At 46.1% G+C, this 17,486-nt stretch overlaps 1 pseudogene; it reads right to left on the minus strand.

Moving 5' to 3' along the window:
- Positions 1–2,084: 2,084 nt before the first annotated feature.
- LOC110529204 (mediator of RNA polymerase II transcription subunit 23-like) overlaps positions 2,085–17,486 on the minus strand; it is a 32,524-nt pseudogene continuing 17,122 nt past the window's right edge.

Raw genomic sequence — 17,486 nt, forward strand, 5'->3', positions numbered from 1 at the left:
CAGTCGACCAGACTCTTCCAGATCTGCCAGTCGACCAGACTCTTCCAGATCTGCCAGTCGACCAGACTCTTCCAGATCTGCCAGTCGACCAGACTCTTCCAGATCTGCCAGTCGACCAGACTCTTCCAGATCTGCCAGTCGACCAGACTCTTCCAGATCTGCCAGTCGACCAGACTTTTCCAGATCTGCCAGTCATCCAGGATCTGCCAGATCTGCCAGTCAGCCAGGATCTGCCAGTCAGCCAGGATCTGCCGAAACCACCAGCCAGCCAGGATCTGGTAGATTCATCAACCTGCCTGAGCTTCCTCTCACTCCTGACCTTCCTCTCACTCCTGACCTTCCTCTCACTCCTGAGCTTCCCCTCAGTTCCGAGCTGCCTCAGTCCCGAGTTGCCCCTCAGTCCCGATCTGCTCCTCAGTCCAGTGGGGTTGTGGGTGAGGACTACTAGGCCATGGTCGGCGGCGAGGGTGGACTATCCAGGGACGCGAGGAGAAGGGACTAAGACATTGATTGAGTGGGGTCCACGTCCCGCGCCGGAGCCGCCACCATGGACAGACGCCCACCCGGACCCTCCCTATTGTTTTGAGGTGCGTTCGGGAGTCCGCACCTTAGGGGGGGGTTCTGTCACACCCTGGTCAAAGTATTTTGTGTTTATCTTTATTTATTTGGTCAGGCCAGGGTGTGGCATGGGTTTTTGTATGTGGTGTGTATGTATGGGGATTGTAGCTAGTGGGGTGTTCTAGCTAAGTCTATGGCTGTCTGAAGTGGTTCTCAATCAGAGGCAGGTGTTTATCGTTGTCTCTGATTGGGAACCATATTTAGGCAGCCATATTCTTTGAGTTTGTCGTGGGTGATTGTCCTTAGTGTCCTGATGTCATTGTTCTGTGTTAGGTTACACAAGTATAGGCTGTTTCGGTTTTCGTTAAGTTTATTGTTTTGGTAGTGTTTGTGTTTAGTGTGTTACTTCATTAAACATGGATTGCAATAGACACGCCGCATTTTGGTCCGACTCTCCTTCACATACAGAAAACCATTACAGTTGCAGATGGAGGTGTTTAGTCCCAGGGTCACTAGCTTAGTGATGAGCTTTGTGGGCACTATGGTGTTGAACGCTGAGCTATAGTCAATTAACAGCATTCTCACAAAGGTGTTCCTTTTGTCCAGGTGGGAAAGGGCAGTGTGGAGTGTGATTGAGACTGCGTCATCTGTGGATCTGTTGGGGCGGTATGCGAATTTGAGTGGGTCTAGGGTATCCGGGAGGATGCTGTTGATGTGAGCCATGACCAGCCTTTCAAAGCACTTCATGGCTACCGACGTGAGTGCTATGGGGCAGTATTCATTTAGGCAGGTTACCTTCGCTTCTTTGGGCACAGGGACTATGGTGGTATGCTTGAAACATGTAGGTATTACAGACTCCGTCAGGGAGAGGTTGAAAATGTCAGTGTGACACTTGCCAGTTGGTCCGCGCATGCTTTGTGAATGTTGACCTGTTTAAAGGTCTTGCTCACATTGGCTACCGAGAGCGTTATAACACAGTCATCCAGAACAGCTGGTGCTCTAGTGCATACTTCAGTGTTGCTTGCCTCGAATCGAGCATAAAAGGCATTTAGCTTGTCTGGTAGGCACGCATCACTGGGCAGCTCGCATCTGGGTTTCCCTTTGTAGAACCGGTGTCGAACCGACGAGCATCAGAACCCGTGTAGTAGGATTCAATCTTAATCCTGTATTGACGCTTTGCATGTTTGATGGTTCGTCTGAGGGCATAATGGGATATCTTATAAGCGTCCGGATTAGTGTCCCACTCCTTGAAAGCGGCAGCTCTAGCCTTTAGCTCGATGCGAATGTTGCCTGTAATCCATGGCTTCGGGTTGGGATATGTACGTACGGTCACTGTGGGGATGACGTCGTCGATGCACTTATTGATGAAGCCGGTGACTGACTGAGGTGGTATACTCCTCAATGCCATTGGATGAATCCCAGAACATATTCCAGTCTGTGCTAGCAAAACACACCACAGCACTTAGTCGTTGCATGGTCACTCTCAGGAGACCAGACTCTCGGGATCATATTGTCTGTCTGCAACCCTGACCTACACATTCATGGAGTGTGTCCATCTCAATACTTCAGCTGGTGTCAGCTGGTGTCAGTGGGACCACGGCCATGGTGCTTATAGACTCCTCCCTTGGTGTGGGTGTGTTACTGGGCTAAAGACAGGGGGAGGATGGAGGGGCTGTGGTTGCTCTGGGGGTCAAGTGAGGACAGAGGAGGAGGGCTGGGGAACACTGGCGGCTGCAGGCTCCATCTTGCTGCTGTGGGTGATAGCTGCGTCTCGTGGCCATGATGATCTTCTCCATCTGGGAACACACATACACACATTAGTAGGCTCTTAACATTAGACACTCAACACTAGGAAATACGAGGGATAAGCTGGGCTCTCAGTCAGAGGACTGAGGAGGGAGGAGAATTCAACTAATCTCTGCTCTACTTCTACTGAGGAGAGACGCCAACTCCAGCTTCAGACGCTGAAATGAAGTGGGACGCTGCAGAGAGTGACATCAAAGCTAAATGCAAGAGGAAATGTTTGGAGGACAAACAAATGATATTTTTTTTATTTGGGGTGTTGACAATATAATTAGAGGAGGCGAGGAGAGGCTGGACAAATGCAGGACTGGACAGAAACAAGTGAGCATACATTTACAGGACAAGGTACAGCACACAGTATTGCTCTTACTGTACCTGGCCTTTGAGGCTGTCCCCGGTGAACATGTACTTGATGTGGTAGAGAAAGTCACAGATGGGGTCCATGAAGGACTGGTGTTGACTGTGTTGGTCCACAGTCTGCAGCATCTCATGGAACGCCACTCCAATCTGCGATTCACAACATAGATCTTTAAGAAAGGAACAGGCATATCAGTCCCTGATTGAATGGCGATGGTGTGTCGCACGTCTCATGAACACAATGCTAGAGTGAAAAACCAAAGAATTTCTAACTATTTTTGTCAATGAGCTGTCCAGGGGGTGGCAGGCTGGTCAACAGAAGAACTGCAGATTAATGGGAAGCCACAGTGCAGCCCAGGGAAGAGACACCGCCGCTGGGGAGAGGAGCCAATAACAAGGACCTTAACTCTCCCTCTCTGCTCTCCGCAAATAACAGGATTTCTCCCTGAGCCAGCTAATCCCCCTTTAATCTACCAAGCTATTGTTCAGTTTCTTGAGGTTAAACATGGAGATGGGGGACCAGCCCTGGGATTTACCTCAGGGCCACACGCACATGTCACACATACAAATGTGCACACACACAGCACGTGGACACACACACATATATGTACCCACCCACACACCCACCATCAGTTCTATTCTCTCTAATGGTCGAGGGAGTGTGAAAGGGAATTTCATTTACAGGCCTTTTGTGTGGGATTGTATGGTGTATTCAGGTTATACTGGGATATGGGGGAGGAAAGAAGGGGGGACAGAAATGGACCTCCAGCATGCAGTGGGTCCTCTCCTGTTGGAAGCGCTGGAGGAAGGGCCCCACCAGGTTGTCCACATAGAGGAGTTGGAACTCTGTCTTTACTAGGGGCTTCAGCACCTCAGACAGGAACCTGGGGAGGGAGGAGAGAGGAGATGTTAGACGTCTCCTAGAGAAAGATAGAGACTGAAGAGGAGAGAATGGACTGCTCTCTCAAAGACATATGGGGAAGGAGGAGAAAAGGACAAAAACGTCTCTACAGAACTTAATGAAAGGCTTTGTAAAGCCAAGGACCTGATGTTAGTGACTAAGGCTCTCACTGTGAGAGCTGTGTGAAAATGGAAGAAGACAATGGAGGCACTGAATTCGAATGATAAACTACAGGCTTTTCTGAATGAACAGACAGCTGATAATAAACCAGATGTACAGCAGAACAAAAGCGTCAGAGTGTGTTTGCAGATGACAAGATAGATCCCAGGTGTGTGTGTGTGTGTGTGTGTGTGTGTGTGTGTGTGTGTGTGTGTGTGTGTGTGTGTGTGTGTGTGTGTGTGTGTGTGTGTGTGTGTGTGTGTGTGTGTGTGTGTGTGTGTGTGTGTGTGTGTGTATGTATGTATGTATGTATGTATGTATGTATGTATGTATATACACAGTTTTTCCAGAGCGAGAGCCATGTGTGTTCCAGAAGCGTCAGTGTGAGGCGTACACACTCGGCTGCCTGTGCCACTAGGGGTGTCTCGTCACCGGGCTCTGCCGTCAGAATGCTGCGGTGCCCGCTGAGATCTACCATGTCTCATGTTCCGCCCTCCCACACATCACGGCCCACACTGATGGCATTTCCATCTGCTTTACAGTAATGTAATCTCAGCAGGCCATAGCTCTGCTGTCATTTCACATGACAGTCCGTCAGAGCAGGAAAGGCACTTGCTGACACTTTAGGGAGTACCAGGACTAGAGGGGTGGAAAACAGCTAATCAGTGGGCAGCTGGTACCAGGACTAGAGGGGTGGAAAACAGCCAATCAGTGGGCAGCTGGTACCAGGACTAGAGGGGTGGAAAACAGCTAATCAGTGGGCAGCTGGTACCAGGACTAGAGGGGTGGAAAACAGCTAATCAGTGGGCAGCTGGTACCAGGACTAGAGGGGTGGAAAACAGCTAATCAGGGGCTACTGGTGCGTCTTTCTTGGGTAGGAGGGAGAGCTGTCCAATGCTGGAGTGGTGCCAGATGGTGTTGGCCAGGGCCAGCACGTAGCTGCAGTACATCTAAGAGTAAGACTGGTGGCAGGCGGTCCAGAAGTGCGAAGGGGTACCCCACCCACTCAGTCTCTGATGTGAGGCATGGGCTGCCCAGAACACTCATAATACGGTCCTGCAGGACCACCCAGTAAGGCTCCTAGAGAGGAAAACATACAACGTTAAGCTCACTACTTTTCAGACTTTAGAGAAGTTTTTAGACGGGAGTCTGGAGGACAGATGAAGTAATGCTTATTTGGGTAAAGCCATCACTCTTGTCTAACTGCCCAGAATTTCACATTGAGCAATAAAATACCACAATTTATGGACCTTGTCTTTCATGGATAGTTGAAACTTGATCATGCGAATGGGGAAAAACAAGTTTGCTGTATGCCATGAACAACATTCCTGATCTATAACAAAGTGTGTGTGTGTGTGTGTGGGTGCGTGAATGCGTGCGTGCTTAGAGAGGAATCTTACAGGCAAGGCAGTGATCACCAGCGTTCATCCAGGCACTTATGTTCCCCCGAGGCAACAGCAGTTGGCTGTTAAAAGGCACATGACATCAGGAGGCCAATCCACACACAACATAACAAAACACAACAACACACTGTCATCTAGAGGGGCACACAGGTCTAACTGAGCTCTGCAGAAAACTAACACTGCAGTGATTCAGCACCACTTCAAGATGACTCATCATCCATTCCTCACACAAGGCTTCTGCATAATAACAGGGACTTTTATTTAACCAGGCAAGTCAGTTAAGAACAAATTCTTATTTACAATGACAAACCCGGACAATGCTGGGCCAATTGTGCCCCGCCCTATGGGACTCTCAATCACAGCCGGATGTGATACATCCTGGATTTGAACCAGGTACTGCAGTGACACCTCTTGCACTGAGATGCAGTGTCTTAGACCACTGCGCCACTTGGGAGCACTTAACACATGCTTCAAGAGGACAGTGCAGTCAGAATATATATATGTTTTATTTTACATAGTCTAGAGCCCGTTCTCAGACTTCTCCCCCTCTCAATGACTGGTTAGCAGCCGCTGTTCGACCTACGAGCCTTGACCCCATGCTGACCTCTTGAGGACGACGCTGAGCAGAGTGTTGCCAATGTCCTTGCCGGGCACTGCCAGGGCCATCAGCTCTACACAGGTGACATGCAGGGCGTGGGCGGCCGGATTGGGGAACTCGTTGAACCTCCAGTCACAGTTCGGGAATGGCCCGACAGTCAGGGAGAATTTAAAATTCCAAAAACAATACCATTAGCAGTATATATTTTGTTTGAGCAAAATAACAGTATTAGTCTTGGCAAAATGCATAGAATTGCAGGAAATGTATCTCGGCTCCATGGAAAAATATGTAGAATTGTGGAAAATACATGCTATACCAGGCTGTGTACACAATCAAAGCTACAGACCACAACCATTCCCTCTCCCATTCCCTCACGTCCTCCCAGGTGGTCCAGTAGCGTCTCCGGGCAGCAGCTCCATGAAGCGGTAGATGACAATGTTGAAGACGAGCAGGATAAGGAGGCACACGTTACCTAAGTAGATGGGCAAGTAGTGGGACTGATGCTGCATGGGTGGATTTACATGCTCCGCCTGGCCCTCAAAGTACATGAAACGTCAAACGCTGTAACTGTATCATCTTTAAGCTGTATTAAAAGAGCATGTTTGATAACAGCAAAACAGTAAGTTGTCAAAGCAATAGTCACCACAGCAGAACAGAACGAGAGACAACCCATTTCCACTGCTCAGTTAGAGAACACAGTTGAGCCAATGTAAATATCAAATTTAAACAGGATCAATCTTCAACAGGGAATGGAGCAGGCTGGACAATAGCGGCCTCCCTTTGACATTCACGTTCTTATCGCCTTGAGCCACTCTGTGCCTAGTGGTTCTTTCAAACTGTTTTTCAGGCAACACTGCTCTTTTCATGCTAGCAGACAGCAGAGTTGGAGCCAGTATGGTACCTTGTGGTAGGTCATGTGCTTGGTGTGTCAGTCGCTCTGCAGCCAGTGTTCGGGGACGTTCTCCTTGACGAGGTCTGAGCCGCGGTTGCGGTTGTCGTTGGGCTTGAGGAGGAGGAGCTGGATGATAAAGTAGCAGACCTGGGCCTCGTTACCCTCGTGACTCCTCATGGCCTGGACAGGAGGGGGGAGGAGAGGGAGAGATGGGAAGAGGGGAGAGATGAGTGAGGGAAGTAATGGGAAAGAGGGAGAGGTTAATAGGGAATTAAACAATTGTTTGATAGCTGCTGAACCGGCACAGATTAATATTGAACAAATAAATATGAATGTACATTATCACAATGTAATTGAAGCTTCCAAAGACTTAAATAGAGGTCAAACATATGACTGGACCATAGTTCTAAATATGTTTGTCACATCCTAAGGGATGGATCGAAATTTACAGAATGGTTACCTGGAGGAAAATTTCAGTCCCGGGGAGGGTTTAGTCTTTTTTAAATCTAGTCCAGCAGAGGGTCATGTAATTGATGAATTTAGAATGAGTTGCTTATTAGGCTATAGTATACACTGATAATACTAAACATTAAGAACACCTGCTCTTTCCATGACAGCTTTTATCTGGTCAGTCCCTTATTCCCTTATTGATGTCACTTGTTAAATCCTTTCAATCAGTGCAGATGAAGGGGAGGAGACAGGATAAGGCCAGGCACCACAGGCTAATAGGGATTTTTTTTCTTATTTAGTCTAGTCAGACTGAATCTTTACCAGTTGAAAGTATACATAAATACAACACATTATTGTATTACAAGTTTGATATATTTTAACATTAAAATATGCAAATGAGACAACCTCCTTTAATATGCGCTAATTTGCATATTACGAGAATCCATTTTTTATTCAACACTGCTTCAAGGCAGAATGTTTTCATTTTTTATTGTGATAAGACACTCACTTACATATAAAATGCCACCTAAAATCAAAACGACACAAGATATTTAAAAAAGCCTCTGTAAAAGTCTGACTACAAGACCTAAGAACCTGTGTGTGGAATAATGTGAATGTACGTCCTTGGAAGACTGAGCAGAATGAATTGGCACAGGGGAAACATGTCATTTTCAGAAAATGGCCGATAAAGATAGGCTAATGCAATTAAAATGCACTTTCCATAAATATGACCATTTGTCACATTAATTAAACTCTTATTCGTATATCACTTCAAAACCGACAAGTAAACATCAAATATACCTTTAACAAATAAATACATGAGCATGTTTAATACATTTGTTTCTAGCAATAGAGCATATGCTTTGAATACTGGTCTGTTGGGCACAACACGCCTAGCATTCTCCTCTCTGATTGCTTCCAGTGTCACCAAGGTGCTGTCAAGCCACAATTTGTCCATCACATTTGATATAACAGTGGCTCCCTCATTGAAGGTGGCTACTGCCATACTGGCTGCTGCGTCAATGTGGCTTTTGCCCACGAAGACCGTTTTGGGGCACCATATTAGAGTTCAGACATTCATTTGCATTCTGGGTTCCTCCGTGCTGCATTCTTTTGAGGAGGTTATCATTTGACATCCTATGATATAGAGATACCATTTTCTGTGCAACCTCTCTATTCAAAAATGTATGGCCTCCATGGTTTTTGTGACTGGGTGGATCTTCACCATTTTCTAGGGCTCGCTGGTACCAGCACCAAGATGTTGACATGGAATGGACAAGACCAGCTCAGATAGCATTCTTCATGCCCTCTATATCACCCTGGTTCTTAAGAATCTCACCCCTGTGATAGTTTTGCAGACTCTTACATTTTTGTGCAGTGAGTTTCCCTACACCTCTCGCCCCAAAATGTTTCTCTGAACTAAGTTTACGAAGCGCTGTTCCCATCCTCTTGTGGGCATGATTGATGCATTCTAGTTTCCCTATCTCAATGCCTGGGTAGGGATCTAATTTGACAACTGTATTGTATACAGTACTGTCCCCATCTGAGAGCATCTCGGTGTAACGAAAGTGGTAGCGACTGACTGATCTGGCCCACATGCATTTAGCTGCTTCCTGCTCAATTGCTTTGCTCGAACCAGAGAAGTTTTGAGCACAGTCATCTGCATGTGAATCCTTCCATTCTCTGAACTCCTCCTCACTAATTCCACTTTTAAATATCAGCATGTTATTCTATGTAAATATTCGCATATCAGCATGTGATTTACTTTACGTAAAGCTAATTTCTCAGTAATCACAGTAGGCTACAGCCATATGACAATGTAGGCCTGCCTATGTGATTGTCTCATTGTATGTTTTCCTATCACTCTGTTTATTCACTTTGAATACATTTGCTGGAGTAAGGAAATCTATACATAGCAAGTCACCTGACAATAATGGGCTACACTCCACTTGTATTTACCTGTCACTCTCTTGTCATGTCTCTGATATGAGCTGAGACACAAGAAGGAATCCCTAGGGTTTTGCTTATTTTCTTAAGTGTTGCATAACCAAGTTCAAGTTTGTGGGCTAGAAGAACTATCCTCATATTTATGTAAAATGCCACATCTCTCCTGGAGCGGAGTGCTCGGAGTGCTGCAGCCTGGAGGAAGTGTAAACACTTCTTCTAAATGCATCAAGATCACCTTCACAGTGTGCACATTACATTGTATCATGACAGAATGACAGAATCCCTGGTTGGTGGGGTCAATAGTGATTTTCAGTCCAGTGTGTAGACACGTAGGGGAAATTAAATCATGTACAAGTTGGTTTATTTGTGACGTGGAATAAAAGACACTGATGGCTGGCTGCTGGCTGGTTGACCGCTGCTAGCTGTCATCTTCGTCTCAACTCATTTGCGTCTCAACGCGCTGCTTCCGGCTACCTCCTTTTGCTCATCTACCTGTACTGCCACTGCCTCGATCAGCTGATCAGGCTCATTTTTTCTTTCATTCAATACTTTTCTCGCATTGGCTAACTGAGCTCAACTATTTTTATTCACATACTGTTGGTATATTCTTCGAGATCTGCTCATTTTGTCTCTCTTTACGTAGATCCTTCGCCAGAGATATTTTCAAACAAGGACGTGCTGCGCGCACGTGAGGCATTTTAACCAATCAGGTTGCCGGAAAGGGTCTTTAAATGCCAGTAACCAATCGGATGTCAGGAAATTACTAATATTTCAGCACAAATCACTAAGTCTACAAAGCATATCGCCATGTATGGACTAGCTAACGATATGCTCCGGAAAACAAGCTTTTGAATGATATACGATTCAACATGGAGAGTTTTAAAAATAGTGGTTGAATATCTACATGAAACATGCTAACGAGAACACAATGTATGCTAGGTGTAGTTGACGGAGTTGGGATAAAATGATACAAATCAAGTATTTATATACATTATTGACAATTTATTTTTAACATTTTATGAAAGTAGTGAAGTCATAGTAGTAGTTATAAGTTATAGTAAAATATCCCAAAATCTGAAAATCGACAGATGGAAGCAAAATCAAAATGTTTGACTGTGGTGCCTGGCCTTAAAGAAGGAGAGTCCATGCCCCCAACAAACTGAGGCTGTTCTGAGAGCTACTCAATATTAGGAGGGTGTTCCTAATGTTTGGTATACTCAGTGTATATCAACGTGTGCCCGATGCAGCTTTTCATCTCTGATTCTCCTCTGGGCTCGCAATATCAAGTGCGCCTATAGTATGGTCTCAATCAAATGACCCATGGCCTATCGGCTACAAAATGCATGCTCGGGAGAAGCACAGAGCCAATTTATATTTCTAAGATCGCTGCTGGGATGGTGTAAATACAACTAGGCTGCATTACAAACTGCAATGGATATTCCAATCTAGAGCCCCGGCCTGCTCTGCTCTTGCTGATCAAAACATTTTGTGTGCTGCCTAACCAATGCTGTGCTGTGTAGGCCTACAGTGGCAGTTCAGGAAGAATGTCAGGCTTCTTCAACTCTCTTGTGTGCCTATAGCCTATGTTCTGTTCTGTTTGAGAAGGAGAGCGTGAAGATGAGAAGGAGGACCGGAGGTCAATTTTGATAGCTTGCTACTACTAGAATTGATTTGATAAAACTAACAATATGTTTCTTGCCCATGATGTATTTATCAGAGTTATTGACTTCACAATAAGTCAAATTTGAGTAACTTACACTGTGGTGCTGAAACTTGAAACAGCAGCCGTGGCAGAGTAGGAGCGGCAGGTAGCCTAGTGTTGGGACAGTAACCGAAAGGTTTCTAGATCGAATCCCAGAGCTGACAAGGTAAACATCTGTCGTTCTGCCCCTGAACAAGGCATTTAACCTGTCTCTGTCAGGTCAGTGTATCTCTGTCTGTTCCTAGGCGTCATTGTAAATAAGAATTTGTTCTTAACTGACTTGCCTAGTTAAACAAAGATTAAATAAAAAAATAAATCAGAAATGGACAGCTCATGGTGCTCTAAGTAGGTAAATCTGAGTAGTCATAATTCATTTAAACAGTTCATTTTAATTAGACTTTAACAACAAAGAGGGATTTGTATTGTAGCCTTTCTTCCTATTTAATAAATAACAGGTAGGCCTACCTGTTTGATAGACGGAATTAGGCTATAGGCTGCTATATCCATAGATTTATTGGTCAATTCCTCCACCCACCATGCGCTCTTTAAAGAGCCTACCTCCAAGTCAGTGAGAAGCTGTGAAGTTAAAACCAGGACTCGAATTGAGGGTGTTTCAGAGGGTATGCCATAGGCCTACCTCTTCTTAAAGAAAATGTTAAAAAGGACAGGCCTACCACTTATAAGATGTTTAAGAAAGTAATACAAATCCGATTATATAAAGTGATCTATAACAGCGCAAACATGCTGCAAAATACTGTCACGAGTGCTCCCTCTCCGGCCTTTAGGTCACCAGGCTGCTCTGTGGCATTAAAAAAGATTCTGCTAATATGTAAAATGACGTAGAATTGCATGAAATAAAATGCTATTTTTCTCAGCAAATACAATGATAGATTCATGCAAGGCTTTTACTATAAAGGAGATATTTCCATCCCTACTCTTGTCCACGGTACGCTATGAAAACTACTGCGTTACCATGTAATACTCACAGGACGAAGAACAGTTTATAAAACGGCATATCTAAGGCTCTGGTCCGTCCAAATCAAATCAAATGTATTTATATAGCCCTTCGTACATCAGCTGATATCTCAAAGTGCTGTACAGAAACCCAGCCTAAAACCCCAAACAGCAAGCAATGCAGGTGTAGAAGCACGGTGGCTAGGAAAAACTCCCTAGAAAGGCCAAAACTTAGGAAGAAACCTAGAGAGGAACCAGGCTATGTGGGGTGGCCAGTCCTCTTCTGGCTGTGCCGGGTGGAGATTATAACAGAACATGGCCAAGATGTTCAAATGTTCATAAATGACCAGCATGGTCGAATAATAATAAGGCAGAACAGTTGAAACTGGAGCAGCAGCACGGCCAGGTGGACTGGGGACAGCAAGGAGTCATCATGTCAGGTAGTCCTGGGGCATGGTCCTAGGGCTCAGGTCCTCTGAGAGAGAGAAAGAAAGAGAGAAAGAGAGAATTAGAGAAAGCACACTTAAATTCACACAGGACACCGAATAGGACAGGAGAAGTACTCCAGATATAACAAACTGACCCTAGCCGCCCGACACATAAACTACTGCAGCATAAATACTGGAGGCTGAAACAGGAGGGGTCAGGAGACACTGTGGCCCCATCTGAGGACACCCCCGGACAGGGCCAAACAGGAAGGATATAACCCCACCCACTTTGCCAAAGCACAGCCCCCACACCACTAGAGGGATATCTTCAACCACCAACTTACCATCCTGAGACAAGGCTGAGTATAGCCCACAAAGATCTCCGCCATGGCACAACCCAAGGGGGGGCGCCAACCCAGACAGGATGACCACATCAGTGAATCAACCCACTCAGGTGACGCACCCCCTCCAGGGACGGCATGAGAGAGCCCCAGTAAGCCAGTGACTCAGCCCCTGTAATAGGGTTAGAGGCAGAGAATCCCAGTGGAAAGAGGGGAACCGGCCAGGCAGAGACAGCAAGGGCGGTTCGTTGCTCCAGAGCCTTTCTGTTCACCTTCCCACTCCTGAGCCAGACTACACTCAATCATATGACCCACTGAAGAGATAAGTCTTCAGTAAAGACTTAAAGGTTGAGACCGAGTTTGCGTCTCTGACATGGGTAGGCAGACCGTTCCATAAAAATGGAGCTCTATAGGAGAAAGCCCTGCCTCCAGCTGTTTGCTTAGAAATTCTAGTCCAAGACGTGAGTGTTAACAGTAGACATGTTCTCTGCTATCCACTTTGTTTAAATTCATTATTTGGGGTATAGAGGAGGGTCACGTTTCCAAGCGTTAAGACTGGGTTTAGTTCAAATATGTTTAGCTAAAGGGAGGGCCATCCATTTTCATTTCAGAGAGGTCCGATTTTCTCCATTTAACCCTTATTATAAATAATGTTCATGCCCTTACCAGGCACAGGATGAGTCTGTCCAGCGTGACAATGTTGTACTTCCACACCATGTTGTTGAGGATCTCGATACACTTGTTGAGTTGCTGGCCACCGGCCAACGTGGAGAACTCATCAACCAGAAAGTCTGCAAACGTCCTGACATGAGCCACCAGAGCCCACGCACCGATCCTCTCCAGAACTCTGGGGCAAGACAGGACACACTGCCTGGTCAGGATGATGGCCTCACCTCACAACGAACGCACAGACACGTCAAATTGGCGTAATGTACTGTAACATGGCTCATTGTTTACCATGAGTCATCATTACTAGTCTTCCTCTGAATTCAAAAGGCCATCTGTCAATAACAAGATTATTTCATGATTCAACGCAAAGCTGTTATCTCAAACACTATCAGCACCCTTAAAACAATCATCAACACAAACAACCACCAAACAGCTTTCTGACACCATCTGCCTCTAGTGTGTGTGTGTGTGTGTGTGTGTGTTCCTCAACAGCATCCAGAGACAGAGCGCCTGGGGCCCACAGCAGCCCCTTCCTCTTTCCAGTGGTAATTCCCCCTGCATACCCCTTCCTACCACCATTCCTGGCCACACCACAACCACCACCACTGGCATCTCCCAATCCCCCAGGCTCCAGCTTCCTGGTAGACAAGCCCTATTTAGAGAACAGGAGAACAGTTTTACTGTAGCAGCTCAGCTGCATTACAAGACAGTCATTACCAGACTTCCAGTCACTGGAAAAGTGAGCACACTTTCCCCTCCAAAGCCTTTAGCCACTTTTTAATTAAAATCCCCTTTGGAAAATACCTGAGGCGGTAAATCAAATTACAAATGGCGGTGTGCGGCGCTTGACACAATGCTCCAAAAATCCCCCCATGACTGCCTTCTCGAGGAAAGCCATCACTCTCTGCTGGGTAGTGACATAAAGAGTGCAGGCAGGTTTACAATAGAAAAGGCTTTATTCATTCCTGACACTCAAACTCTGTGGGGGAAAGAGGGTGTAGATTCTTTCCTACAGATGAGAGATAGAGGGAGAATTGGAGAGAAAGTGCCAGGGAGGGAGAGAGAAAGAAAAGGGAGGGAGAGAGAGGGAGAGGTATATATAAAAAAAGAGAGGGAGGGATAGACAGGGGGATAAAAGTGCTAGGGAGGGAGAGAGAAAGAAAAGGGAGAGAGAGAGAGGGAGGGATAGACAGGGGGATAAAAGTGCCAGGGAGGGAGAGAGAAAGAAAAGGGAGGGAGAGAGAGGGAGGGATAGACAGGGGGATAAAAGTGCCAGGGAGGGAGAGAGAAAGAAAAGGGAGGGAGAGAGAGGGAGGGATAGACAGGGGGATAAAAGTGCCAGGGAGGGAGAGAGAAAGAAAAGGGAGGAAGAGAGAGGGAGAGGTATATATAAAAAAAGAGAGGGAGGGATAGACAGGGGGATAAAAGTGCCAGGGAGGGAGAGAGAAAGAAAAGGGAGGGAGAGAGAGGGAGGGATAGACAGGGGGATAAAAGTGCCAGGGAGGGAGAGAGAAAGAAAAGGGAGGGAGAGAGAGGGAGGGATAGACAGGGGGATAAAAGTGCTAGGGAGGGAGAGAGAGGGAGGGATAGACAGGGGGATAAAAGTGCTAGGGAGGGAGAGAGAGGGAGGGATAGACAGGGGGATAAAAGTGCTAGGGAGGGAGAGAGAGGGAGGGATAGACAGGGGGATAAAAGTGCTAGGGAGGGAGAGTGAGGGAGGGATAGACAGCGGGATAAAAGTGCCAGGGAGGGAGAGAGAGGGAGGGATAGACAGGGGGATAAAAGTGCCAGGGAGGGAGAGAGAAAGAAAAGGGAGGGAGAGAGAGGGAGAGGTATATATAAAAAAAGAGAGGGAGGGATAGACAGGGGGATAAAAGTGCCAGGGAGGGAGAGAGAAAGAAAAGGGAGGGAGAGAGAGGGAGAGGTATATATAAAAAAGAAAGGGAGGGATAGACAGGGGGATAAAAGTGCTAGGGAGGGAGAGAGAGGGAGGGAAAGACAGGGGGATAAAAGTGCTAGGGAGGGAGAGAGAGGGAGGGATAGACAGGGGGATAAAAGTGCTAGGGAGGGAGAGAGAGGGAGGGAAAGACAGGGGGATAAAAGTGCTAGGGAGGGAGTTGAAGCGTTTAATAACACATTCAGAAACTCTCCCCGGAGGGTTATGCAAACAACAGCCCTTCACAGACCCATTATCACTCCTCCTGCCTGCTGATAAGCAAAAAAGGCTCTGCTCTCCACACCCCTGGCCTGCAGAGAGAGCAGACATCAGATAGAACATAGCCTCTGTTGAACAGTAGTTCTCAGCACATGGCTTGCCAAGTGGCTCCAGGGATTGGGTCTGAGGCCGTGCTGATTTTTACACTGTGAGAGGGAATCCACAACAGCACTTTAGCAGCACGGCGCTGGCTACAGGTTGTCAGTCAGACTCCACAACTTCTGCTTCAGAAAGCACTTTAAAAGTGCCTTGCTAGTATAGACTGGGCTTGTGATTTTTTTTTAAAGATGTTAGCGGCAGGAAAGCTGTATCGGTGCTATCAGAAATAGTGGAGAGTAGAGATTCACATTTAGTCAAGTGTAATTCTCATTCAGAGCTTGTAATTAGAATGACAAGTGGGCAGTTAAGGAGTGTGTGTGTGTGTGTGTGTGTGTGTGTGTGTGTGTGTGTGTGTGTGTGTGTGTGTATGGTCAGGCGGTTTCCATCCACACAACGTTTTTATTTTATTTTTATTTTTTTTATTTCACCTTTATTTAACCAGGTAGGCTAGTTAAAAACAAGTTCTCATTTGCAACTGCGACCTGGCCAAGATAAAGCATAGCAGTGTGAGCAGACAACACAGAGTTACACATGGAGTAAACAATTAACAAGTCAATAACACAGTAGAAAACAAAGGGGGAGTCTATATACAATGTGTGCAAAAGGCATGAGGAGGTAGGCGAATAATTACAATTTTGCAGATTAACACTGGAGTGATAAATGATCAGATGGTCATGTACAGGTACAGAGATATTGGTGTGCAAAAGAGCAGAAAAGTAAATAAATAAAAACAGTATGGGGATGAGGTAGGTGAAAATGGGTGGGCTATTTACCAATAGACTACGTACAGCTGCAGCGATCGGTTAGCTGCTCAGATAGCTGATGTTTGAAGTTGGTGAGGGAGATAAAAGTCTCCAACTTCAGCGATTTTTGCAATTCGTTCCAGTCACAGGCAGCAGAGTACTGGAACGAAAGGCGGCCAAATGAGGTGTTGGCTTTAGGGATGATCAGTGAGATACACCTGCTGGAGCGCGTGCTACGGATGGGTGTTGCCATCGTGACCAGTGAGCTGAGATAAGGCGGAGCTTTACCTAGCATGGACTTGTAGATGACCTGGAGCCAGTGGGTCTGGCGACGAATATGTAGCGAGGGCCAGCCGACTAGAGCATACAAGTCGCAGTGGTGGGTGGTATAAGGTGCTTTAGTGACAAAACGGATGGCACTGTGATAGACTGCATCCAGTTTGCTGAGTAGAGTGTTGGAAGCCATTTTGTAGATGACATCGCCGAAGTCGAGGATCGGTAGGATAGTCAGTTTTACTAGGGTAAGCTTGGCGGCGTGAGTGAAGGAGGCTTTGTTGCGGAATAGGAAGCCGACTCTTGATTTGATTTTCGATTGGAGATGTTTGATATGAGTCTGGAAGGAGAGTTTGCAGTCTAGCCAGACAACTAGGTACTTATAGATGTCCACATATTCTAGGTCGGAACCATCCAGGGTGGTGATGCTAGTCGGGCATGCGGGTGCAGGCAGCGATCGGTTGAAAAGCATGCATTTGGTTTTACTAGCGTTTAAGAGCAGTTGGAGGCCACGGAAGGAGTGTTGTATGGCATTGCAGCTTGTTTGGAGGTTAGATAGCACAGTGTCCAATGACGGGCCGAAAGTATATAGAATGGTGTCGTCTGCGTAGAGGTTATAAACGTACAGTTATAAACAGGGGTGTGCCGACCTCGTCAAACTACTATTCGTCTCCGTCACACTTGATACTCATAATAGGATTCACTCGTGATCGGAAAACCCAGAAGTGTGCTTTAAATGCCTGTAAAGCCTATATCTCAAGTGCACATTACTGCACTATCACTCAGAGCGCATCTCAGAGGGTTTCCACTATTTACCACAGCCACAGAGAAAAAATATGCTCTATTGAAATGTATGATTTTTAAAAATGTATTTTAGGTTAGGGTTAAGCATAAGGTTAACAGTGTGGTTAAGTTTAGGGTTAGGTTTAAAATCAGATTTTAAGAAGATAAATTGTAGAAATATGCAGGGTTTTATGACTTTGTGGCTGTGGTA

This window comes from Oncorhynchus mykiss, chromosome 8 (genome assembly GCF_057628025.1).
Source record: "Oncorhynchus mykiss isolate SJ-2025 chromosome 8, ASM5762802v1, whole genome shotgun sequence".
Classification (NCBI taxonomy): domain Eukaryota; kingdom Metazoa; phylum Chordata; class Actinopteri; order Salmoniformes; family Salmonidae; genus Oncorhynchus; species Oncorhynchus mykiss.